Source organism: Pezoporus occidentalis, unplaced genomic scaffold (assembly GCF_034315485.1).
Source record: "Pezoporus occidentalis ecotype Australia unplaced genomic scaffold, CSIRO_AGI_Poc_V1 ctg2, whole genome shotgun sequence".
Lineage (NCBI taxonomy): Eukaryota > Metazoa > Chordata > Aves > Psittaciformes > Psittacidae > Pezoporus > Pezoporus occidentalis.
This window is the reverse complement of record NW_026913855.1, coordinates 1,746,399-1,773,562: the sequence shown is the minus strand read 5'-3', so window position 1 is coordinate 1,773,562 and position 27,164 is coordinate 1,746,399. Positions and strand designations below refer to the sequence as shown.

At 37.4% G+C, this 27,164-nt stretch overlaps 1 protein-coding gene across 2 annotated transcripts in view; it reads left to right on the top strand.

The window, feature by feature from the left end:
- Positions 1 to 27,164, top strand: part of CDH18 (cadherin 18) — a 255,786-nt gene that overhangs the window by 51,043 nt on the left and 177,579 nt on the right. For both annotated transcript variants that reach the window (XM_062617680.1, XM_062617679.1), the window contains exon 3: positions 11,817 to 11,896. The gene's annotated coding sequence lies outside the window, so the exon portion shown is untranslated. The remainder of the gene's footprint in view (positions 1 to 11,816; positions 11,897 to 27,164) is intronic.

Below are 27,164 nucleotides of genomic sequence, written 5' to 3'. Positions count from 1 at the left end.
AGTAGAGCCTGGCTCCATCCTCGTGACACTCCCCCTTTATATATTTATATACACTAATAAGGTCACCCCTCAGTCTCCTCTTCTCCAAACTGTAGAGACCCAGCTCCCTCAGTCTTTCCTCATAAGGGAGATGCTCCACTCCCTTAATCATCTTTGTTGCCCTGCACTGGACTCTCTCCAGCAGCTCCCTGTCCTTCTTGAACTGAGGGGCCCAGAAGTGGACACAATATTCCAGATGGGGTCTCACCAGGGCAGAGTAGAGGGGAAAGAGGACCTCTCTCGACCTACTAACCACCCCCCTTCTAATACACCCCAGGATGCCATTGGCCTTCTTGGCCACAAGGGCACAGTGTTGGCTCATGGTCATCCTGTCGTCCACTAGGACCCCCAGGTCCCTCTCCCCTACACTGCTCTCTAACAGGTCGTTTCCCAACCTATACTGGAACCTGGGGTTGTTCCTGCCCAGATGCAGGACTCTACAATTTCCCTTGTTATATTTCATCAAGTTATTCCCTGCCCAACTCTCCAGCCTGTCCAGGTCTCACTGGATGGCAGCACAGCCTTCTGGCGTGTCAGCCACTCCTCCCAGCTTAGTGTCATCAGCAAACTTGCTGATAGTACACTCAATTCCCTCATCTAAATCGTTGATGAATATATTAAATAATACTGGTCCCAGTACTGACCCTTGAGGCACTCCACTAGTTACAGGCCTCCAACTAGACTCCGCCCCATAGACTACAACTCTCTGGCTTCTCTCCTTCAGCCAGTTCACAGTCCACCTCAGTAGCTGATCATCCAGACCACACTTCCTCAATTTAGCTGTGAGATGCTGTGGGAGACTGTGTCAAATGCTTTGCTGAAGTCAAGGTAGACCACATCCACCGCTCTGCCATCATCCATCCACCGTGTTATTTCCTCATAAAAGGCTAAGAGATTGGTCAAACATGATTTCCCCTTGGTGAAGCCATGTTGACTGCCCCTCATAACCCTCTTATCCTTGATATGCCTTAAGATGGTACCAGGGATAAGGTGTTCCATCACTTTCCCAGGGATGGAGGTGAGGCTGACTGGTCTATAGTTACCCGGGTCCTCCTTCTTGCCCTTTTTGAAGACTGGAGTGACATTTGCTTTCCTCCAGTCCTCAGGCACCTCTCCCGTTTCCCAAGATTTGGTAAAGATGATGGAGAGTGGTCTAGCAATGACTTCCGCCAGTTCCCTCAGCACCCACGGGTGCATCCCCTCTGGACCCATGGATTTATGGATGTCCAGATTGCTCAACTGGTCTCTAACCCATTCGTCATCAACTAAGGCAAACTGCTCCGTTGACCTGACTTCATCTGAGGTCTCAGGGGTAAAGGACTCTTCAGGACTGCCTCCGGCAGAGTAGACAGAGACAAAGAAGGCATTCAGTAACTCTGCCATCTCTGTATCTTCTGTCACTAGGGCACCCATCCCATTCATCAGTGGGCCTACATTGCCTCTGGTGTTAGTTAGAAGTTCTTTTCTAGTAAACAGGCAAGCACTTTTTTAGTTTTAGCTTATGAAATGTTATTCAGTGATTATCCAAGTAATCTTTATTAACACAGTCTTGAGTAATTTCAGAGCTTGTCCCCTATTTTATCCAGCTTGAGTTGACATGAATAGTCTTTTCTTTCTGCCACCATTGTAGCTGAAATTTGAATGTAAGGAGATTTTAGATGTACAACTTGTGGATATACACAAAGCAGGTCTTCAAAAACTTCAGACAGTTGAAAAACCTTTCTTTAAAAGATTTTTATTTTCCTGCTATATAGAAAAAAGTGTTAATATTTCACTTTTGGGTATCAGATCAACATTTTCACACAAAGCACTCTCAACAGAACAATTGTGCATTTGAGATTGGAAGAAGTTCAAAAGGCAGCTTTGATTGTTTTAATAAGTGTTTGCTTACCTTTTTTCTGACTTCTTGGATGTAAAGCAGATCTTATTTTGAAGAAAAAAAGAGATTAAGGAAAAAATATCTGTACAGTTTAGTCAAATCTTTGCTGCAATTTAAACATATAATCATACAAATACCTTATTCAGGCCACGTGTTTTTATATTTGCAAATCATAAACGACCCTTGGATTAGTATTGAATATGTGCAACTTTAAGCACATATTGGTTGGAATTCTTAGATTTTTACAACTTTTACTTTTGAAAATGGTATATGCTGTTCTGTCGGTAATAATCTTCTTATTCATATAGATTGTACTCTTTTACGATCAATTTACCTCTCAGTCTTTATGGATATCATATTTGTAGCTCTTTGAGGTAGGAGAATGGAAAAAACCCACAGATCTATTGCTGAGGTGGGAAGAAAACAGAAATTTTCCAAATCTCCAATTTCATATACTCTTCATCAACCATAGTATCTCCAATTTCCACGACATCAATTTTTTGTAATTTGTCTGCCCCTATTCAAATGTTGCTCAAAATGATGGGAGGAAGAAGTGAGAAGAGTGACTTCATGCTTTTCAATTAGAGGGCAAAGTTCTCTTAAGAGAAGGCCAGGAGTGTTTATAGCAAAATCCTCATGCATTTTCTGAGTGTGTCCTGATATAGCAACTGCTACGTGTGCAACACCTGAAAGTCAAAACAATGGTTTAGCTACCAAAATACAGACTTGGGAAGCTGTAATCTGACATAAATAAATTCTTGTCAAAATGTTCTCAAGAGATTTAGATTCTTCCAAATGGCCTCATCATCCTTGAAAATTCCAGTTTCTCCACTGCCTACTTGCAGTTAGTGATCTTTTTGAGTCTAATGAAAAATTGAATGGTCACTACATTGATGAACATGATCTATACTGGAGAGAACCAAAACAAATCCAAAAAATGAGTTTTTCTAGAAATTCAAGTTCAGGAAATACTTTGCCACCTTCCACTGGTCCAAAGGCAAAACACATTTGCCTGATTTTGTGCTTACACTTAGAAGGCTATGGAGTATAATTATACCAATTTCCCTCTATAACAGAAACAACATACTATTCTGGAGATAGTTTTCCACTTTGGGAGTGATTATTAAAAACAATCAGCAAGTGACTGATATGTTAGATGGAATTTTGAGAAAAAGCTCCATTTGTGAATAAAATAATTCTTTTGCATCTCAACTGCCTTAATCTCTAGCATTCAGAGCTAGTTTTGTAGCTCTTCATTATTTTTTTCTCTGTCTTCTGGTTTGTCTTGGATGTTTCTTGGTATGCAGGAGGATCTCAAATTTTTCAGAAGAACTGGAAAGACCAAACTGACTGACTCTTTTGAATGTTCCATTAAATGTGTCTTTCATGCCTCAGCAAATATCCCTGTAAAGTGAATAAATTGATTCAAAATAAGAGAGCTACTTAAAACCATTATGCTTAACTCTGTTCCATGATAATTTTGTCCGTAGTAGAGGTTTGCGCATTTGCAAGGATTATTTTTGGAAATGTAGCATTTGGCACCTCAGGTGTATTTGTGAGCATGAAAATATTCTTCAAAGTTATTAACTAATGGCACATCAGTTAACACATTCTCATCAGTATAAGAGAAAAAAGTAGAAGGGAACAGATAAAAATTTCTGTCAAAATGCTTCAATTTGTTTTCTTTAAATTTTCAGAACTTTTTTTTCAGAGAGCAATTTTAGTTTTCAGCTTCACTTTTTAAAACAGGTGTCTCCTTTTCCTGATGTTGATTACCCCTTACTTCTGGATGTTTTAAAGCTTTGATCTGAACCACTGTAGCAAATTCATGCTTCTAAGTTACATGTTTATGAGATTCTCTCATAACTTTGATTGCTAGGCTGTCACTTTGTTTCTAGATTTGCCCCACTTGTGCCATTCTTTGAGCTTATTCAGACTTTATGTATACCCAGGAAGCTGAATGGAGGAGGAGAATAGGAAGGATTTAGCTGTACTTTCCATATACATAGAAAATACCCTGGAGAAAAAGGGAAATAGGTTTGGGATGGTGATTTTCAGCTCGCATGACTCTTTGATACTGTAAGCTGAGTCATTCCTCGTTCTGCATAGTGACCTAAGGCAAGATACATTCCTACATCTTGTTTGTAGCAAACATCTATAGAACATATATTGAAGAAGTCTTACTGACGTGATGATTCTCTTTTTGAAATCCCACCAGGATTTCAAAACTATTGGTGAAAGATCCTTTCTGGGGAATATAAAAGGGGAAATGTTTTGATGCATTTAATAATATGCAGCACTACCTTTTACCCCAGATTATATACAGGCATAAATGGGTTTTATTTGGAAATAATAAGAAGAAATCAGCAACAGAAAAATCTGTTTGCCATGCAAAATAAATTCAGATTCTATGAAGCAGTTATTTCACATTCCTCAAAGACACAAGTAAGACAAAAATCATAGCTTAGAAAAAAAACCCCATACTGTTAAGAATAAATATTTGCTAACCCCTTACATTATTGAATTATAGGCTTTCATATTACAAGAAAATACATATATATTTAGAATTTTTAATACTGTGGGCACTTTCACCCATTACTTGGAGAAACAGGGCAAGTCATAAACTTACCAGTTGGGTTTGTTTCAGGATGTAACCTTGTTAAATTATCTTTGTACAACTCTGAAGTTAACATGTTCCATTTCAAGTGAAGATCTATGCTTTCACCTTGAGTTTTCAATTTAGATAAGTTCAGAACCAAACAAAATATTTCTGTACATATGGGAAACAAAACTTCAAAAATCTGTAAAAGGGGTCATTTCTGTTTAGTGTGTGGATCTGAGGATAGCAACTCTTGCTGTGAAAGCACACTGAATAACTCCTAAGGAAAGATGTTAGAACTTTGAAAAAATATTTACATCCTGAAAGGAACAGGGAAACATCCTTGAATCACGTAACAGTAGAAATCCCAAAGAACAGTAGCTTGTGTTTGGCCATTTACTGTGAAGTTTTTAGGTACACTTTAGGTAAGGAATACTTTGTTATCCAGTTGTCACTAATAAAACTGAACTAAAGCCGTGTTAAAATAAAAATCATGTACTAGCATTTGTCTATAAGCATCCAAAATAGACCACGTGGTATATTTCAGTGTAATTAGATGAAGTGAAAGACTTTGCAGTTAACCTTGCTGCACAAGCTTTTTGTCAAATTATCTGTTCCTCCCTCATGAAATTGACTTATATCCACACTGTCAATATGGCAGTCAGAGTTGTACTTTGTGCTTGCCTTAAACCTCAAATAACACTTGCTCAGAAGCTTTTGTAAGATAATTTATAAAGCACCCTTGGTGGCTTCTTACATTTCATTGTGTAAGGTCTTTCATTAAGTGTTAATATTCTACAGCAACCTCTACTTTAAAATTGTATATGATATAACAATCTCTGTAGTGTAAATGAATGCTGACTTGTTAAATTTGTCTGAGACCAGATGTATAGCATGCTGAGATCACTGATGAGATTTTTTTCCCCTCCCTAGACATAATGCGAAAATATGCTAACAGGAACATGGGAGACAATGATCTGTCATTGGTGTGAACAAATTCCTCCCCAGATGAAGGACTTGGTGTTTCTTCTTGTTGAACTTCCTGATATTCCTCTCTGCCTATTTCATCAGCCTGTTGAGGTGCCCCTGAGTGGCAGTACACCGATCTGGTGTATTAGTCACTCCCCTTGCCCCCCAGTTTTATATCATATGCAAACTTCCTGAGAGTGCACTGAATTTTCCAGGTCATTAGCAAAGATGTATCAACACCTTGGGTACAGCACTGGCCTTCTCCTGGACTTTTTACTGCTTATCACAACCTTCTTTGTCAGGCCATTCAGCCAGTTTTCAAAGCACCTCACTGTACTTACCTAACCAATACTTCATTGGCTTGTCTATGGGGATTTTCCAGGAGACAGTGTTAAAAGCATCTATAGAGCTGTTGTAAACAACATCCACTGCTCCCTTCTCATGCACCAAGTTAGTCATCTCATTTTTGAAGGCAGTCAAGTTGGTTAACTTCCCCTTCATAAAGCACGCTTATTAGTACTGATCATTTTCTTGTGTCACTGGATCCACTGTTTTTTCCTGAATCTGAGAGTTTAGGAACACTCACGTCAGGTGGGAGCTAATTCACATTACTAAGTTAATTTTGTTTGCTCTGTTTTCATGGACACTAAACTGCTGAAGAAAGAGTTAAGTGGCTTATCAACTAATGTATTTTCCCTGCTTCTTGAACTTTACAGATTATAAGTTGTGGCGTGAGTATTTAGTTAATTTTGATTACATGTGAACTTCAGTTATGGTTTCCTAAAACCTGTTACACATTTGCTTACTAAATATATTCCCTGAATTTTTTTGTATTTATTTTTTTATACTTTAAATGTTCTTTCTTTTCTCCCAGCCAGTGTAAGGAAAAAAAGTTGTCACACTAAAAGCCTGATTTTGTTCTACTCTTGCACATGCAATCCATTTGCTCAGTGGGGTTCCAGCTAAGTATAGAAACAAGAACAGCACACTTGGGAATGCATGCACCTAGCACAGACCTGAAAGCTTCCAACCTTAAGCTTTGCTAATGGCAAATCATCTTAGTGATCTTACTCTGCTGCATCTCAGGCAAGAATTAGAGAAAAGCAAAAAAAAAACAACAAACCAACAGCTCAGCCTTGCTTGCTTCAAACTTAATTGAGAAGAACTGTCCTATTATTTTAAATTGCTATTTGTATGTCTGTATTTTATATTTGCTTGAAGACATAGAAGGCAGTGCTGAACTTTACTTCTTTTCTTACTCTGCCAAAAGCTTTTCTGTTGACATGGTTGAAATATGAGGTGAAACATAGCTGTCTGCTCTGATCAGAAATCTGTAGCAGTTTACAGAACGTAGTGCTGTGTGATCTGCTCTGTACAATGAGCTTTAGTCTGTTCCTGCTATAAGCCTATTGCAATTACTGGAGCCTCACAAGGAATGAAGCCTCACACAGTTCAAGTAAAGGCTTTGATTACACACTCTCTGTTTTGTCTAATTCTTGGCCAAAAGATTCACTACATTGTTTAGGACACTTTTTTTAACTGAAAGGAGTAACCACATAATACAGAGGCACAGGTAACTTTAGAAATAATTTAAATAACCATTTCAGAACCAGCATTTCAGCACTTTAATTTGATTCCCAGAAATTGTTTCCTGAAGGTTTCCTCTGTCAGTCACTGTCAGGTCTGATCAATATATAAGAAGCTTTTCTTCAGCAAGTACAAAACATACTTCTGTAATTGAAATGTATTCTTTTTCACTGTGCCCACATTTTATAAATATTTTAGATTTCCAAATAATCTAGGATCATTCTGTTAGCAGAGATTATCATTATGTGTATTGTAATTGGATTTGTGATGCTACACTGTAATTTACTACAGAACAATTGGAAAAATATTAATAACTATACTGTACAAAGCAGATGGTTAGTTCATACTAACTATATCCTTCATTAAGAACTGCCTGAATTGTAACATTATGAAGGACATCTGTAGGAGTCCATAGCATTCAGCTGCTTTTAGGAGATACTATACATGGATGGTCTGAAATAAAGTAATTGGTTTCTGAAGTCACTTAACAGGCTTTTTATTTCTGCATGAGAATAAAATTGACACTGTTGCTCCCACACTGATCACACTGAACAGTCGCCAAGATTTCTTGCAGCCCATCATTTTTCTGTAGAAAGATTTTCATTCAATACTGTTCAACCTCAGTTTGTTAAAAATGTACTTATGTGCAAGTTCACTGCTTTAGTTGCCATTACAGTATTGCTTCAAGCTGTAGGTTTGAGGAGATTTAGAAACCTTTACTAGAAAATTTGTATAGCAATACAGAATCAGCTAGGTTGGAAAAGACCTTTAAGATCATCAAGTCCAACCTTTACCCCAGGGCTGTCACATTCACCACTACACCATGATGCATCTAACCATTGTCAAGTCTCAGATACAATAGGAATGGCCTAGAGAACTAGTGTGCCTACCAGTTTCTCTAGAACCTTACTGACATACCAGTAACAAAATAGGTCTGTATGATACTGATCCCATCTGTCATTTCAAGGAGAAATAGCAGGACTAAAAATAAGAACAGTGTTAATAAACTGACTTGTACTGGTTGAAAACAGTATCTGATTTCAACATATGACTGTGGTTTTCATCTGGTGATTGTGCTGCAATCCAGAAAGGAGAAAAATAATTTATTTATTACAATTGATTTAATTTCTAATTATTATTTTACTAAGTATTTGCAGATGTATTTATTTCTATTTTCTATTAATCTTTAGATGAATATTTCCTAGCGCAGTTTGTCCTGCAGGATGCAAAGGAGAACTAAATAAGAAGCAACAACCTTTTCCTCTCTCAAAGATATTCCATTGTAGCCCTTTGCAAATGAATAGGGGAAATCAAAAGCCATAGAAATTTATGTGGTTTTATAGAGAAAGTAGTATCTGGTTGGCTCTGAATTCTTTAGTAAAAAAAATATGGAGTTTTGACATTGTTTCTATCTAGAAAAAGGTTTGAAATTTCTGTTTTCTAATCAGTTGGAATGCTACAAAGCTGCTGGGACTTGGAATACTAACAGCATGGTACTTCATGCTATACTTTTCTAATTTTACTGCTGAGATTTATTTTCTCTTCATTAACCTGTTTAGCGGAGCAGTCAGTTCTAAGTATTGTTTCCATCTTCCTATGTAATCATTCAAATAGTCTTCAAAAAGGCATTGTTAACATATTTTTAAAATAGTTTTTCAATGAATAACACTTAATATGCAAGTTTAACTCACTGCAGCCTTTTTGCCTTTACAGTATGTACCATAGTGTACTTTTCCCATTAAAAAACACAATAGATCTTGTATTTAAGAGTTGACATGATATCATTCGGATTGTACCAGCAGGGGAAAGTGAGCAAACAAAGAATTGTAAACAGGCAGCTGTTCAGGCAGGTACAGCTTGATGTTTCTGTGGAAGAAAGGGCTTTCAGAGCAGCTTCACTTGTGCTTTATCCTGCAACCTTATGGCAAAACCAGTTGGTAGCCCCATGCCCTTGCTATGCTTCTTCTGCTTTTCTGATGGTGGTTTGTAATCTCCTTCCCCTTTACCTCTCCATGAGTTCTAAACTTGAGGATAGAAAAGTGTTTTGCCCTTTCTATTCCTTGACCTTTCTTCCCAGACCTTTTCTGCAAAGCTTGTAGTGCTAATATTTCATTTTTAGTGGATTAGCTCTGGGAACTAGAGGCATGTACCACCATGCCAATGTCCTGGTTTGTGCTCCTGCCCCCCCCCCCCCCCATTGTCTCCCGACTCTTTTCATTCTGCAGGACTTAAGCACACACAGAAATGTCTAATGGAGCAGCTACACTGGCAGGTGTCATTCTGGAGGTGTGAAGGATGAAATTAATTTGAAATAGATGAGAAAGGGAGATTATTTAAGCACTTGGTCACAGAATCATACAGTGGCTTGGGTTGGAAAGGACCTTCTAAGGTCATCTAGGCCCAGGTGTAGGGCCCTGCACTTGTCCCTGTTGAACCTCATGAGGTTCACATGGGCCCACTTCTCGAGACTAAGTCCCACTGGATAGCTTCCCATCCCTTGGGTGTGTCAACTGCGCTGCTCATCTTCATGTTATCTGCAAACTCTTGTCTCCAGAATGGTATATTTTACCCGTAACCAGAAGTTTCCTGTAGTGCAAGAATATAAATAGCACAGATTTTAAAATATATTATTCCCTGAGAAAAAAAAATAAAATGGGTTTTCTTGCCAAAGTTTTAATTGTAGCATTTGTAAGTTTAAAAATAATACTAAGGATTTTTTTTCTGTGAAAATGAAGTAAAACCTTTGAAAGGAAGTCGTGGATGAGGTACTTGGAATGCAGTGGATGTTAGAAAACAGTTGTTTCATGTTCCTCTGCAAGTTTTTGTTGTAATTCTGCAGGTTGCATGGGGAATCTGGGGGTGAGGCAGCCGCAAGAAGAGAACCACCTGGCTCACTGGCAGGTTTTAATTTCTGCATTGGCTGGGTATTGCCAGAGGACAGCTGGGGCAGGGTGTGCGTGATGTGATACACTTGCATTTTTGGTACAGTGATGAAACTGCAGTGCCTCTGCTCATGGCCACTGTCAGCACTGCAGGCTCAGGGGAGAGGCCATTCAGTGCCCACAGTGGTGGAGCCTGAGGCTTGTTGAGCAGCCCTGCTCCTCTGCAGCGGTTCAGCCCCAAGCTCCTCCAGCTGAGAGGCTGCTGCCCCCTTGTTTATAGTTTTACACCTGGGTGGTTAGCAAGGGCCTCACTGATCCCATCACCCCCACCAATCTCTTTGACTTTCTCCAAATCTAAACCCAATAAGCAGTTGATAGCCAGCTTGCTATTGCCTTCTGGTCTCCTGCCTGGGAGGTGTTGCAAGGATGTGAAGTCGGTAGCAGTTCCTCTGTGCTGCCCTCCTGTGTGTACCTACGCTAGTAGAGCAGGCAGATGTGGTTCTGACCTCGTTTTATCTGAGTGCTGCTTTCAACTAGGTTTTAGCTCATGACATTTGGCATGCCTCATTTTTCTGCTTGTAAGATGGAGATAATGGCTGTTTCCATTAGAGAATGTTTTTCTTAAAAATAACATTTTCAATGCGTTTTGACCAATGCAGCACAGAAGCTATCTCCTAGCAGTGTGTAATGAGTGGGTGTGCGTAGTGCAGCAAGGCTCTTTATGTAGTATCTTGGCATAACCACATACTGCTATGAATAGTCAGAAATTCTGCAACTGGCAGTGGTCATTTAAAAGCTGTGCCTGGTTTTGACAGGAGGCATGATAATGCTGCTGACTTCCCTTTTAGAAAGCAAACTGTTCTTATTTAACATTTTAGTCATGATGAGTTTTACATACTTTATGAATCTGGACTGTGTTTAACGTGGTGACATCTCAAAAAAAACATTAGCTCTGAAATGACTGTTTAATTTTCTAAGATGCTATCTGGTGTCTTGTAAATGAGGATTACTGTAAATCAATGATGCTTTATTATACTAGTTTTGTGGGAACAATTACAGTACCTTTGATTTGTGCTAGAATTGCAGTTATTAATAATTCTGTTAAATGACCAGTGTTAGCACTGTATTACCTGCTGATACTGATACCTTTGGGGAATGTTAAGTAAGCAGCAGCTATCCTGTACTTCAGGAAATATAAGTTTCTTACAGTTGCCTGTTTTTCAATTGCATTTTCCCCAATGGAAATTTGAAGCTTCTGTATTAAAAAAAAAAAAAAAAAAAATTAAAAATCTAAAACTTCTTCAAAGAAATTGGGTTCTGTATTGAGGGAGCAACATGTCTGGGCTTATCCAATATCTAAATTATATATCTAAAATATATTAAAAAAATAAAAAAAAAACAAATGTGTTACTAATATGGTTGTAGGGACAAACCGTGGTCAGTCCTTTAGGACAGTAGACCAATGGAGAAGACATTATCAAAAGTTACTTACCTGTTGAAATATTCATGTTTTACATACAGTATGGTAAAAGGATAGAAAATAGAGCTAATGCAAAGGCAATGGGTTTGTTCTTTTGGGGGGTTTTGTGTGTTTGTTTTGTTTTTTTTTGTTTGTTTTAATATCATTGCCTCTGGTGGCTTTTGTCTTTTCTTGTTTTTTTTAAAAATACTAACTGTATGCCCTGCTGCAGTATTCTTGTTTAGAGATTCCACATTCAGGGATCCTTGCTAGCTGTTATGAGCTATGACTGCTTTTTACTTCCTCTGAAAGAGATTTTTTTTTTTTAGTAAAATACCCTCTCCCATGAGTTCCTTGAGTTCTGACATGTGTGGGGTTTTTTTTTTTGTTTTTGTTTCCCAGCAGCTAAAGCAGCAGTAGGTTTGATTTGGCAAGTCATTTGGAAAAGGAGGAGTGGAGAAGTGCCCTGTAACCACTGAACAGTAAGTGCCTGTTTTACCTGCTATTTTAGCAACAGAAGTAAGTAGGATATGCAGATGGATAGGTATGAAACTTTTATAATACTGAGAAGCATATAAAAATGTACACACATGGAAGTCTAACTATTCTGAAACTGAAACACTTTTAAAAAAAAAGACAAGATCTGCTTGAATGTAATTACGGATCAGTCATGAGCAGTGTTGAGGTATTCAGAGTAAATTATTGAAAGTCAAAACTGAGAAGTACATTAAATGACATTCTGTTAAATTGATTCAGATACTAAGTAGTTTTAAATATTCAGTATCAAAAGTCTCTAAAATTAGAGGGCACAGTTTGGATGTGTGCACACAACTCTGCCCTTGGAAACTAGGAACTAATTGAATAAAGACATGCCTGTCAGCTGTATTTGCACGCTACTAAAAATGTCACTCTGTTTTATACTATAAATGACTGTCAGCTTTATTTGCAGTATGCTTGTCTGTTAATTCAAATGCTTTTTTGAATCATGTCAGATTAAGTTTTTTTTTTTTTTTCAAAAGGCAGGTGTTAACTGCTTTCTATTCCTCTCCAGGATAAAATATCTTTGCAGCAGAAAGCAATAATAATAATGAATTTTGCAGCATAGATTTGGATGTAAGAAGCTAAAATGGAACACTAATGTATGAAGCTCAGTCTTAGAAATGTTTAGACATATTTGCAAGTGTATTAAGCACTTTAGCTGTTGTTTGAATACAGTCACACAAGACAAAATATATAAGCTCTGCACCCAACATATGGTATCTTTAAAACCTTCATTACTTCAACAGGTAATTTTAAAAATTAAATTTTTGCTTTTTTTAGAATTGAAAATATGAAAGCAGCTAAGGCAGAAATTCATAACACTAGACAGTAGTTTTATTATCTTAGGAATTATGAACATGACTTTAATAGATTTCAGTATCTTTTGTTTATATACAAGTGCAGGGAAGGAGAATGCTGTAAGATCTCCCTCACTCTGGGACAATTTGCTATCTGCAGCTTTCTGTATAAACAGAATCTTGATCCTTTTAGATGAACAGGAGGCCTGGGAAGCAAAGGGACAGTGCTGCGTGTTAGTGGAGTAGGACTCACTGGAAGGAGCATGCAGTGCTCGTTTGTGTGAATGTAACTGGGATGCAGATTGGACCCAGTCAAACCAATCTGCTTGTTCGCTGTTAATAGATACACAGATCCCAGCTTTGTTCCTCTCATTCCTTTGTACCTCAATTCCTTTGTGGTACTATGTCTGGTGCTCATTCACTCTCTTGAGAAGCCAGTTGTAGCACAATAACCAAAGAAAGACTGACTCAGCTGAAAAGCAGAAGGGTTTTCTGTCCATTAAGTGGGCTATATTGAAGTGAGGTGGCAGGAAATGACAAGAAAACCAGAGGAAGTGGACTGTGTATTTTAGTAGTTCTGGAGTGTTGGAGGAAATCATCTGACTTGCCTAGCCGCAACCATCCTCTATCAATGAAATTGAGATTTAATACCTCTGTCTCTGAGGGACTGCACACCTCCTCCTGCTATCTTTGTGGGCTTTGGGTAGAAACTTCAGCTGCTGAATAATGAATACTGGTTTGCTAGAAAGGGAGGAAGGAAGGAAAGAAGAAACTGGGAAAGAGAACTGATATATTGCACAAACTATAAGGGTTGTAGGTTGATCATGGAAGATTAGTGGGGCTTTTAAATAAATATTACATATTTTAGGAATGACTGTAATAGAACAGGCCATCTCCTATACTTGGTAGATGCATGGGTTGAGAAGTTGTCTGAAAACCAGTTACCATGGGGATATAGTTGTATTACTGTATTAGAAATCAATGCCAAGGCTGTGTGGTGGACAGCAATCATTGAACTGTAAGAATACTGGAAGTAAAGAGAAAAGCTTTTAATACAATATTGAAAAGAATGATAAAGATCAAACTTCTAAACTTCACCAGATTTTTGGTGTCTGTAAAATAGCTGATGATCTTATTGTCAGAAATAGTTACTGATTTGAGGTTACTGGTCCAGCATGATCAGAAGAGTTGCTGCTTAATGATTTTTTTAGACATTTGGCACTAATTACTCTCTTGTTAAAGATATTAATGGAAGATGTGGGAGAAAGTACCTCTGTTGTACATCTTCAGGATGTCTTCTGTATTTCCAGGACAGAACCACAACCCTTTTGAGTGACCTGGTGTCAGGGATAAAGATAACTTAGATATTATCTGTTCATGGCCTTTCTGTGCTTATAAGAAGGTTCATGGTTTCTGAGAGTGTTAAATCAGTGATGAACACTTGTTCTGATGGTCTGTAATTGTTCAGAGTGGGAGTATATTGACATCACTAGTACATAACTGTCACTGTGTTTATTTAAGAAATACTGATAAGTGAAGATGAGCTGTTATTGTGTGCTGGTGTTATCCTGGTGCTTGATGTTATTCTGGCATGTACATTTTTGATGCACTGGATTTTAAGATTGTGTGTTGAAATAGATAGAAGTACGACTGTCTCATAAATTGTTTGTTTTCAGTTATTTATTTTGGTGCATATCAAAGGATTGATGCCTTGTGGGCTGTGTCTTACTATTAGTGTGTGTAGTCAGCTCCCCTGGAGTCCCATTTCCTTGCTCTCTGGTGAAAATGCAGTAACAAATGAATAAGAAAGAAGTGTGGTCTCTGATGCGTTACTTTCATTATGCTATTACTAAAGCATTTGTAATAGAGGAGATGGAGCTCCATCTGTCTATGACTTACTCTAAATTATCGGATCCGACACTGGTTATGAAAAAGTGATTTTTATCCTTGTTATCAGTGGAAGCTAGAGATCCTGGATTTTAGAAATGCAGAAATAGAGAGAATTACCTGTATTTAGAATGTTTTTGTTTGAAATAAGATAGTGTATGTATATAACTTAATTACATAAAAACAATATGATTTTGATTTGTTACAGTCCACCTAATAAAAATAGTGAAGGCTAAAGGATGAAAGGCATAAAAAACAAACAAGCAAACACAACCCCAAGCCAACAAGATTTTTCTCTTTAACTAGATATGTTTTGGGGGCAAAATTTACCTAGTGGCAGAAGTGGATTAGTTTTTGCTCATGTGTAAGGCAAAATACCTTAAGGGCATGTCAGAAACAAACAGGATGTATGCTAGAAGAAATGCTAGAAGAAAGTATGGCTAGTCAGTGTTATGGACCTAATATTTTTGAGATGGATCAGTGCTTTCTATCTGTTTTTATCTACCAGCTAAAGTAAATTACCTGCTTCTTTTGCTAAGATATAGAGATGGCATATTTGAATGGTCTACTATCCTAGGTATCTTAAGTTATAGAGTATATATAGTATGTATTTATCCTTTAATGATCGAGTTTTAAATAGGAGCATTACACAGCCAATGCTGTTGCTCATACATTAAAACTCTTATATCCTCATTTCAGGCCAGATTTCTCATACATTTGTTCAAATACATGCTGAGATAACTGGAGCTGAACTCTATCACTTGTAATGCATTGGTCTGTTCTTGACCTTTTTTAAAGAGGTAGATGCCTCTGACTGGCAAGGTCTCTGGTATACTGAGCTCTAAGAAAATCAGCTTATGCGTGTACTAGTGCACAGGTAGCATCTGAGGACAGTGCAGGCAGGCATTTATATTTTTACCCAGATGCCTGGTCATGGGGCTACAGAACTGATGGACAGGGGTAGAGCAGTTGATGTCATCTACCTGGACTTGTGTAAAGCGTTCGACACTGTCTCACATGACATCCTTGTCTCTAAATTGGAGCGACATCAATTTGATGGATGGACCACTTGGTGGATAAAGAACTGGCTGTATGGCCACAGACAAAGAGTTGTGGTCAACAGCTCAATGTCCGGCTGGAGACCAGTAACGAGTGGCGTCCCTCAGGGATCGGTGTTAGGACTGGTCTTGTTTAACATCTTTGTCGCTGACATCGACAGTGGGATTGAGTGCGCCCTCAGCAAGTTTGCCGGTGGCACCAAGCTGCGTGGTTCAGTTGATACACTGGAGGGAAGGAATGCCATCCAGAGGGACCTTGACATACTTGTGAGGTGGGCTGATGCCAACTTTATGAAGTTTAACCGTGCCAAGTGCAAGGTCCTACACCTGGGTCAGAGCAATCCCAGGCACAGCTACAGGTTGGGCAAAGAAGAGATTCAAAGCAGCCCTGTGGAGAAGGACTTGGGGGTGTTGGTTGATGAGAAACTGAACATGAGCTGGCAGTGTGTGCTCTTGCAGCCCAGAAAGCCAACCGTATCCTGGGCTGCATCAAAAGCAGTGTGACCAGCAGGTCGAAGGAGGTGATCCTGCCCCTCTACTCTGCTCTTGTGAGACCTCACCTGGAGTATTGTGTGCAGTTCTGGTGTCCTCAACATCAAAAGGACATGGAACTGTTGGAACAAGTCCAGAGGAGGGCCATAAGGATGATCAGGGGACTGGAGCACCTCCCGTATGAAGACAGGGTGAGAAAGTTGTGGCTGTTCAGCCTGGAGAAGAGAAGTCTGTGTGGAGACCTCATAGCAGCCTTCCAGTATCTGAAAGGGGCCTATAGGGATGCTGGGGATGGGCTCTTCGTTAGGGACTGTAGTGACAAGACAAGGGGTAACTGGTTCAGATTAAAACCAGGGGAAGTTTAGGTTGGATATAAGAAGGAAATTCCTGTTAGGGTGGTGAAGCACTGGAATGGGTTGCCCAGGGAGGTTGTGAATGCTCCATCCCTGGCAGTGTTCAAGGCCAGGTTGGACAGAGCCTTGAGTGATATGATTTAGCGTAAGGTGTCCCTGCCCACGGCAGGGGGGTTGGAACTGGATGATCTTAAGGTCCTTTCCAACCCTAACAATTCTATGATTCTATGATTCTATGTTGTGCAGCCCAGGCTGAGTCCTTTGCTGCCAGAGCTGGAAAGCTGCTGTTTACAAGAAATAACTATTCTAATATGTATTCCCTACTCATAGGAAGAGCTATAGATGTAAGCCTCAAAGAAGCAGCCATGTTAGAAACATTTAGGGTTCCTTTTTACATTTCCCCCCCCCCCCCTTTTTTTTTCATTTATTATTATATAGAATTACTTAATTCAACTGTTGCTTGAATGTTTTTAAAGTAAGTATAAATTTAGATTTTAAAAGATAAGAACTAAAAAATAGCTGGCACACTTTTTATTAGTTTAAAGCTTGGATTCCAAACTGACCACTGCAATTAATTATGAAAACACTTGTAGAAGGTAACACTGAAGTTTAATGAATAATTCTCCTTAAAATTCTTTCCACAATGTTTTCCAAGGGTAATGTTCATAATATAATTTAATATTGAACTCCTTTTTATTATTTCCTCTGTATTGATTTAATTAACTGAGGTGAAGAATATTTGTTTTCATAAGATGTTGTAGAAGGTATTAGGTAAATTGTCACAAAAGCTAATGCAGTGCTATAAAACTCACAACTTCCTCTTTTATAAACTTCATGCCTTATATTGGAAGGCTCTCTAGAGTGGAAAAATGCATATTTAACTCTTTGGAAAAGTGGAACAGAGGAGTGTATTTTTTATTTTTTTTTTTTTTAGTTTCTGTTATTTAGGGAAAATACTATGAAATATTATTACTGTTATAAGTTATTCTTGATTCAGAATGTTGTTAATCCTACAAGAACCTTGTTTATTTTCATTACCTTTGGATTAAGCCCTGACATTCTTTACTGGATACTTAAACATGTGTATCTTTTTTATGTGTCTCTTTACTTTTCATGCATAAAACCCCTGCATTATTGCAACAATCATATAAGAGTCCTTCATGTTCATGCAGTGGGCAGACACAAGTGTTAAATACAATGTTGCTTAAATCTGACATAAGTATTTTTTTACAGACTGTTCCATCTCATTCCAGCAATGTCAGCACCTCAGAATTCAGAATTTTGGAGATAAAATATTAAAATTTTAAAATTACAGGAAGCTGCATGGTGATGTGTGGAGATGACTTCATAATCATGAAATCATGATGCCCCCTCAGAAAACAAAGAAGCTAACAAAATGCTTCTCTGATGTTTCTTCAGTCAAGGGTAGGATTTGGGATTGATTTTAGTTGCTATACTAGGTGTTGCTTCATCAGTCCTTACCTGGGGATTAAAGATTGTGACAGGCCTGTTCAAGTAGCACCTCAGTCTCCTGTTTGATAAATTGATTTAGCCTCCTGTGCAAATGATTTCTCTGTCAGGAAGGAATAGGCCTGAAGATGCATCACATCAGGATCCTGGACTTCTGTTAGCTTTTTAAACTTTTCTAATCACTGTGGGTAATTTAGTTTCTTGATAATGTTCTGTTATGAAGCTTGTGGCAGTTTGTTTTGGTAACTGCGTACTTTGTTTAATTCTCAAAGGATGATGAAGGTCTGATCAATCCCTTTCTAGTAATATTAGATCTATGCTAGAATATGTGGAAATTTATGTATTCTTATCAATAAAATACTAATTTACTTTCATCAGAAGAAGCAGATAGCCAGTGAGGAAACATAAGAGACTGAAATGCAAGAGAACAGCCTTGCATATCACTTTGGTTGTTTAGAGATGAAATTGTATGTAGTTATCTTTTGTATCTTTTTGTAGTTTGTCTTGATTGTTTTCATAACATATAATCCAGGCCTCATTGGAGAAGAAGATAGATCTGGAAGCTGTTACAGTTTTAAATTTATTTTTCATTGTTCTATTGTTCTATTACTCATTAAATTATGTTCTCTCTACTTTCATCCACAAATAGTTCGCATGTTGCATTTAGGTACCTCAATCTACCCCTTTTCATTACTTGCTCAAATAGAGGAGTCTGCGAACAGTTTAGTTGTAAGGCTCAAATAAGAGACTAATAATAAGGCTCAAAATGAGACTAAGATATGAGGTTTTGCTCAGAAACTGATCTTTTCTGGAAATGCTTTCCCTCTTAAAGTGAGAGTGGTTTTTTTCTGACTGTTCAGTCCTGACTATGGTGCTCTTTCAATGATGCTGGACAAGTGCAAACCCCTCATCCTGCTCATTTATGAGAAAAGAAGTAAAGCTCCAGGACACGTGTAAGTTACAGTTTGAGGTGCCCTTTTCCTTCTCAAAGACCTTCAACCCACACTAGAAAGCCTAGTATCACATACCATGCCTCTTATTTATCAATAATATGAAAAGAGTCTTACAGTGTTTCAGTTGCCATTAGACTATTATTAATGTATTAATGGAAGACAAGCACATTTTGAAACTGAATGCTGCCTTCTTAAATTTTCCTAGTGAGATAATTATAGAATGTTATTTATCTACAGAAGCTGTTCTTCCAGTTCCTCCATTAGAGCACAAATGACCTGATCTTTAAAAAGTTCAGTTTTAAGCTTAATCATACAATCCCATTAATGTGAATCAGCTTTTCACTAATAGGCCTAAAGTTAAGTAAGTCTTTTTTTGTTTGCACAAATTAGAACCTAAGATGTGATCCTGCTAATTAACCTTGATTCTCCTTGCCCTTCTGTTTCTGAGGATTTGCTGGTGTTATGGCTTGGACATTACATATCAGTTTATCTTCACTGGAAGTTGTTTGAACAAAAATGGAAGCTAAAATTTTCACAAGAATGCTGTGAAGTTGCATATACAAAATCTGTGACAGTTCATTTGCACTAGCATGTTTGACAAATTTTGCTATTTAAATGTCAATACAAAGTAGTACATGAAAATTTTCATCTGTATAAAACCTGAATTTCTTAAGGTCATTAATAATGTTTCATGATGTGTTTTAAATTTCAGTTCAAATTAAAAATCATATACAGGACAGCATCCCTTCTTAAGAAAAGAATATTAAGAACAATAAAGAACAGTTTCAAATAAAACCATGGAAATATTCCTTCCTGTTGTAAAAGATGAGTGATAATGTTAGAATGAAGATGACTTTGTGTTAGGATTAGCACATGATTAATTTATAAAAAATATATATACTCATTCACAAATGAATTTAATGAAATACTGTGTGTTCAAAGATAGTAATACATGCATCAGGACTGAAAGAATTGGATCTTCTCTTTTGTTTTGGTGCCTTTTTATGACAAATTACTGTTTTGCATTCCTGAGAAAAAAAGCGATTGTAAATGTAGCTGTTGGAAAAAACAAGTATCATATAGTCTCAACAACAATAAAGCATGTTACCATCTTCTTTATATCAGTATTGACTTCCACTGGTAGCTGGACATGGTTATTTATCAGAGTACACTCTTATTTTTATGTCTATTTTTACCCATTTTTCATATACCATGCTATGCAACATAAACTTTCTTAAGACAGAAAACTTATTCTTTGTACTCATTGCCCTCCTTAAATACAGGAAAAGAAAAAAATGAATATACATATACAATGCAGGCAAGCATGCAAGTAGAGTATTTTATCAGTTATAATGAGTTCAGTTTTTGAACTGAAATTTATTAATCACGCCTATTAAGAGTTTTAAATTATTGTTTGGGGGCTTTAGTTTATATATATGTGTGTGCGCACATATATATATGTATAAACCTTAGAGCAATAGAAATGGAAAAGTGAGTAAAAATTAATATATCAGGGAACTTTACGTTAGAAATTGTAACAGACTTGTGCAACTACTCAGAAATGGGAACTTGTAGACGTTTTGTTCTCAGAGGTACGCACACACATACACATCCCTGTGGATGGTGTTTATGTGTGTGTTTACACAGCCTTATCAGAGTAGTTTTAAACAGAAAAAGTATTTATTTGATCACCTTGTAGCTAGCCATAGGTTCTAGTGTTTAGTCAGAAAAAACAAACTTCAGAACTATAGAAATATTAGTGGCAAAGAAGTAAATTAGCTGCCTTTTCTTTTGTCTTTCATCACTGTTCTGTTGGTTTCTGTGGATTTGTAGAATTATTTTACTTGCAGATTATTTGGTCCTGGATTATGCTTGGGTGTAAATTTCTGAAAAATACAAGATGGATTTACTAAATGAATAAAGAAGTAGTGATCACAGGCAGGAGTACTTCAAAGTATCTAAGCAGGTTTTGCTGTTGTAATAGCAGAAAGAATAGCTATGAATATATATACACACTGAAAGTCTGCAGTGCACTTTTAATGTAGCCATGCGTAACTATTTAATACACTCTCCCAAGAAACCATATAAAATACCTCAGTCATTTGCATGACTTTTCAAAACTCACTTTGAGACCGTTTTCATTTAACTCTAAAAACAGGGTTTTAACTGAATTTAGTACATAATTTCTTTCTGAATTTGCAAAAGCTAGAGAACTTGTGAAAATGTTTTATTGGGGTATTTTGGAAATGTTCAGTATCGGTAGGGACTGCACTGAAGAAAAACACAGAAGTTGTTTCTTATATAGTAGAAATCATTGTATTTTCATATTAATGTCCCATGATAGGAAACTTAAGTTATCTGGATTTGAGGAATCCTCCAACAATAGAAAGATCTTCAAAAGTAAATCAGAAAAAAAATCCATTCCACTGGTCTAAATTGCCCCTAGGGTGAAACAAATATGTGCTTGATGCTTGTATTCATTTATACTACAAAGTGACAATGCAAAGACTTGCTGCTACCAAAAAAAAAAAAAAAGCGCAAAAAAAAAAAGCTGTGATTTCTTTCAAAGCAAAGGAACATTTAAAACCTCACATCCAGAATTACATTTACTCAGTTTGTTCAGGCAGCCTTTTGCAAGACATTTGGTATTTTTCTAATTATTAGAGATTTCTTTCTTGCCAAGTTAACATAAGTAGATGTCGCAAATATTTCTGTATTTACAACAGTATTTATCCATAGAAAATTCCAACACCAAACTTCACTAATTTTCCTTTTGATTTGTTTGTTACTTATAGGCAGACACTTCTTGTTTACATACCCACAAACACATAGATGTTTATCTATCTATTTCCTTCATTCATCCTTCTGGGCAAAGCTGCCTTTGCAAGTTATGTGACTGTTCTGTATATCAGTTCTCAGTTGTTAATACTTTGCAAAATGAGTTGCTAAGTTATATTGTTTGCATTTAACAGATAACATGTTACTATAGGCATTTATGAGATAGCTGTGACATTCCATTTGAAGAATTCTGAATAACTCAGTCTAAAACAGAACCAAATACATTTATGGATGGAAGTGATAAATTGAGAAGCCTGGTGTTTAACACTGGCTGAGCTGGAAGAGTAGGAAGAGAGGAAGATAAGATTAAAAAAAAAAAAAGTTATACTCAGTATATCAGTATATACTTTTCAAGAGTAGAGAAAGCTAAACATAATGAAAGGATGAGTGCAGCTAAAGGCAAATCTAGTTGGTACTGTGTAGAAGAAGAACATTTTTAGGGAAATGGTAAGAAAACAACATACCAGCAGCAATGCTGTGTGTTTGACAGTGATTGTAGTATGTTTGGCAGAAGTAATGTCCTGAAGAAATTGAAGACTTATGTATCTCAGTTAATGTGTGGTGTGAAAAGAGGTGTTTTTAAATACAGACTTCAAATTTAGACTCGACATATATGGATGTCTCCTTTTCTCTTTACTAATAATATTTATTTATTTAATGGCACAAGAGAAATCCTGAAGCTGCCAATGACCATTGAGAAGAGCTCTTATTCACCTTTTTTGACATTTAAAATTATTCCTGTTCTTCAGTGTTGGATTCTTGGGTGATAGTTTTCCTTATGAAAAGGATTTTCTATTATTGGGGGTTTTGTGACTTCCCTGATTTTTATTTTTTTTTTATTTTTTTTGTATGAACTGAGGAGTATACATCCAAGGAACAACCTGATTCAGCAGCTGCAGGAGCTGAATCAATTTGTACACCTGTAAAACAATGAATAGGAATTAACTGAACTGGTACCACTTAATTATAGGCTTTATGAAATAGATTTGTAATAAAAAAATAATCTAGCTCTGCAGGATCTGTAACAGTTTATGAAGGTCTAAAATGAAGAGAGAGACCCTGATGTGTGCTGTAAGAGACCTGAGAGGGAAAAGCTGGTAGGTGATACCCTCCAGGCGTTCCTCCATCATTCCACACCACCCCCCCCCCCAGCCCCTTCCCTCTTTCAGGTTATTCCATTTTACCATCTCCTTCTCCCCTCCCAGATGAACAACTTGCTTGTAATTACCTTTTCCTTATTTATCTCAGTTTTTCTACAAGTGCACTCAAATACAGCATTTCTGTCAGTGTTTCCTAGGGAGCGTCAATCTTTCAAAGTATTACTGAGATAGTTACCTAGGCAGTGATTTGAGTCTGCAAAAGAGCTCCCATGTTCTTCTGGAATGGTCTGTGAAATTCAGGTGCTTCTCACATAGGTCTTTGTGAAATCCAACCATTCCTTATGGCTCTGTAACCTCTTACATTGTTATCTGTTGCCTCCAGCGAGTTTTTTTCATATCTGGTGGTTTCTGACCTCCTGTTTATTTAACTTAACCCCAGGACAGTTCTTTTTCCCACAAGCTTCTCTGCAGTCTCTGAGAAGTTGCATCCAGCAGGGCTTTGGACTAGCTGATGCCCAAAGGTCCTTCCAACCTGCTTTATAGGATTCTGTGATGTTAGACATGTCGTGTCAGGATGTTGTAAAATAGGTAGATCACAGAATCACAGAATCATTAGGGTTGGAAGAGACCTTTAGAAACCATGTAGTTAAACCCCCTGCCGAGGCAGGGCCATCTAGACAGGGCAGTGTCTACACAGGAATGTGTCCAAGTGGGTTTTGAATGTCTCCAGAGACGCAGATGCCACAACCCTACTGGGCAGCCCATTGCTCTGCTACCCTCAGTGTGAAGTTGTTCCTCCTGTTGAGGTAAAACTTCTTGTGTTTTAGTTTATGGCCATTGCTCCTCGTCCTGTGGCTGGGCACTATTGTAAAGAGTCTGGCACCTCCTCCTGGCACCCACCTTTGAGATATTTATGTGCATTAATGAGATCCTCTCTCAGTCTTCTCTTCTCTAGACTAAACAGGCCCAGCTCCCACAGTCTCTCCCCATAGAAAAGATACTCCAAACCACTGATTATCCTTGTAGCCTCTGCTGGACCCTTTCCAGTAGGCTCTTGTCTTTCTTATACTGAGGAGCTCAAAGATAGACACAGGACTCCAGATGTAGCCTCACAAGGGTTAAGTAGAGGGGGAGTATCACCTCCCTTGACCTAAAGTTGAATGATCATGAAGAAGTCTTCGTGCCACTTTCACTGAGGACAGGAACAATTTGCTTTGGTTTCATGTACTGCTCAAAACAAATTCAAACTTGAAATAGAATCCAGGTTACATTTTCTTCTTTGCAAAGAATGTTTTTTACTATTTTGCCAGTAACTGACCCAAAGAGATGGTCTCACTTGTCAAAAGTTGGGCACTATTTGACCTCTTGGTCTGATTTCTCAAAAACTGAATTCCATAAAAGGCATTCTGAAGGCTGAAGTATTGTTTCATAAGCTCCCCTTTCTGTATATTGCTGTAATTAAGGATTTTCTCATGGTTTTATTGTGTTTTTTTTCTTGTAGAAATTTTAATACAAAACCATATTAATATAGATTTTAAAAAAAAAAGAAAAAGATATGCAAGATATTTTGTCCTGTTTTCATCTGGGATAGATTTTTTTTTCTTCATAGTAGCTGGTGCAGTGCTGTGTTTTGGCTTTAGTCTGAGAGTAGTTCTGATAACATACCAATGTTTTAGTGGTTGCTATGTAGTGCTTACCCTAAGTCAAGGAGTTCTCAGTCTCTCATGCTCTCCCAGTGAGGAAGGACACAAGAAGCTGGGAGATAGAAGAGACCGGACACCTGATCAGAACTGGCCAAAGAGATATTCCATACCATAGAACATAATGCCCAGAATATAAACTAAGGGGAGTGATCACTGGTCCATGACAGGCTGGGCATCCATCAGCAGGTGGTGAGCAATTGTATTGTGCATCACTTGTCTTTCTTGGGTTTTATTCCTCTCTCTCACTTTTTCCTACTCTCTTTTTTTTTTTTACTTTATTTCAGTTATTAACCTGTTCTTATCTCAACCCATGAATTTTACGTCTTTCCTATTCTCCCCATCCCACTGGCGGAGGTGGACAGGGAGTGATGGAACTGCTGTGTGTCACTTAGCTGCCAGTTGGGGTTAAACCATAACATACTCTCTTACTGAGGAAAACAGCTGATGCTGAGTGCCACTGAACTATTGAAAATGGTATCTTTGCTGAGCTTGGAATTTTGCAGTTCACCTCGTGGGAATTGGAGGTTTGTCATTTGAGTCCAGCATACAGAAAATTAGCTAGGTTGGTCATGATTATGATGGACAGTGATAAATAAAAGTTTGCCATGACTACTTTTTGAGGAAAGAAATCTGTAAGTTGTGTGCTTTAAATTGAAAGCTTATTGGGAAATTTCAGACAAGAAATTATTTAGCTGCAGTGTTTCAATATGTGAGAAGCAAAATTTTATAGAAGGCTTGCTTCAATGGGAAAAAAAAGCTCAAAGTTATTTACTTATGCCATTTAAATGTTTTCAAATTAAAATTACCTTTGCTTTGAAACCTAGCTGATTTTTAATGTTAAAGCATTGTATTTAAAAGAAATATTTTTTTTAATTGACCAGAATTGGCTTATCTACCTTGTCTGTTTTGTTTTCCATCATTATTTCAGTAATGTTGCTACATTAAAAATGGAACAAAGAGCTGGTTTTCTTCCTGAGTTGTGAAATACATGAAAAAGTAGATTATCTCAGAAACAACAGTCACAATTTATGTTTTGATTCAAAAGGAAGAGAACAATTGGCCAGTAAAAATGTATTTTGGTTGTTTATTGAAATAGATCACATTTTGGGCATGCTTTCTAACTGCTCTTCAAGCACTGGAAAAAGAATGTTTTCAGATTTCAAGCATACATGGCAAGATTTGCTTAAAAGGATTGGTCATTTAATATTTTTATCTAAAACACTGAGATTTAAGTTTATGCATACAGTAACACATCACCCATCTAATCTGAGAAACATCTGTATACTGTATATTATGTATTGTCAAAATTTCAATAATTATAATAATACAATGAATAATGTGCATGATTTCAGTACAATGCTGAACTGATAACAAACTATGGGAGGTAAACAAACTATGGGAGGTAAATGTCTTTAACACTTTTTAAAGCATCTGATGTCTACATTGGGCCTCCCTTCCCTTTTGTCATTTTTTACCAGTCATTTGGGATTCTGCCACACTCCTGAGAAGAGATCTTGCCATTTTTTTTTTGAGAAATAATTTGTTAGGACAAACAGTACCTGTGGATTATACACAAGTGGGATGCCGCAAGTTCTTCCTTTTTAAACTGGGTAGTTGCTCATCAGAGTTTCATGTATTTGCTTTGTTCCCTGCCTGAGTGACCTGACATTTACAAATGAGAGGAATGACTCAAGAAATCACTGAAATTTCTTTTTCTGCTAGAAAGTTCCTCAGGAAGAGAAACAGCACAGAAGAAAAGCCTCTGCTGCTTTGGGAATGTAAAAGGACCCTTGTGCTGTCTTGCATATCTGTATTATCCTTGAATAGCTACATGGACTCTAGACATAGATGTAGATGGATTGGTCTCTCTGGTTGAGGTAAAGAGAAAGACGTGAGTCAGATTCATGAATCATCTGCTTGTGTTTCAGAAGTAACGGCTAGCATGACGGGGGGTGCAATTACAGTTACAGAAATGGTGGCTGGATTTTATCTGTCTAATTGTGTTGTTACTGTGTCGTGATTCTGACAGTCACTCTCTGCGCAAATCTGATAGGTATAGTTGCAAAAAATATTTCTTCATTTGTGATTGTGGCAGAGCACTTACATTATCCTGAAGTTGCTATGTGCCTGCTTGTTGCATACAGAATAGTTTGTTTGCCAGCTGAGGACAGCCTTTGTATCCTGAATCACTGTTATTTGCAAATTACGCATGTTTTCTGTTTTGTTTGCAAACTTTGCAGATCTCCGTTTGTTCAAGGAAGATAGTATGTTGTGGTTTTTTACTCATTTGCACTCTGTTTCACAAAATATCTTGGCTAAACAGGGTAAAAAATCCATTGCTTTGTAGTGTTTAATAGTTTTCTCTACTCATTCATGAATATAAGAATGCCTTCTAATAATCCTCTTCAATGTATTTTCTAAAATCAGTGAGTCTTTTAAATTATCTCTCCAGTTAACCACTCACTGGAGACATTTATTACTAAAGGCAGTATAGCAGATCACAGCTGATCTTGCATATTATCTAACCAAAGCATCAATTAGATACACTTTCAAAAATCC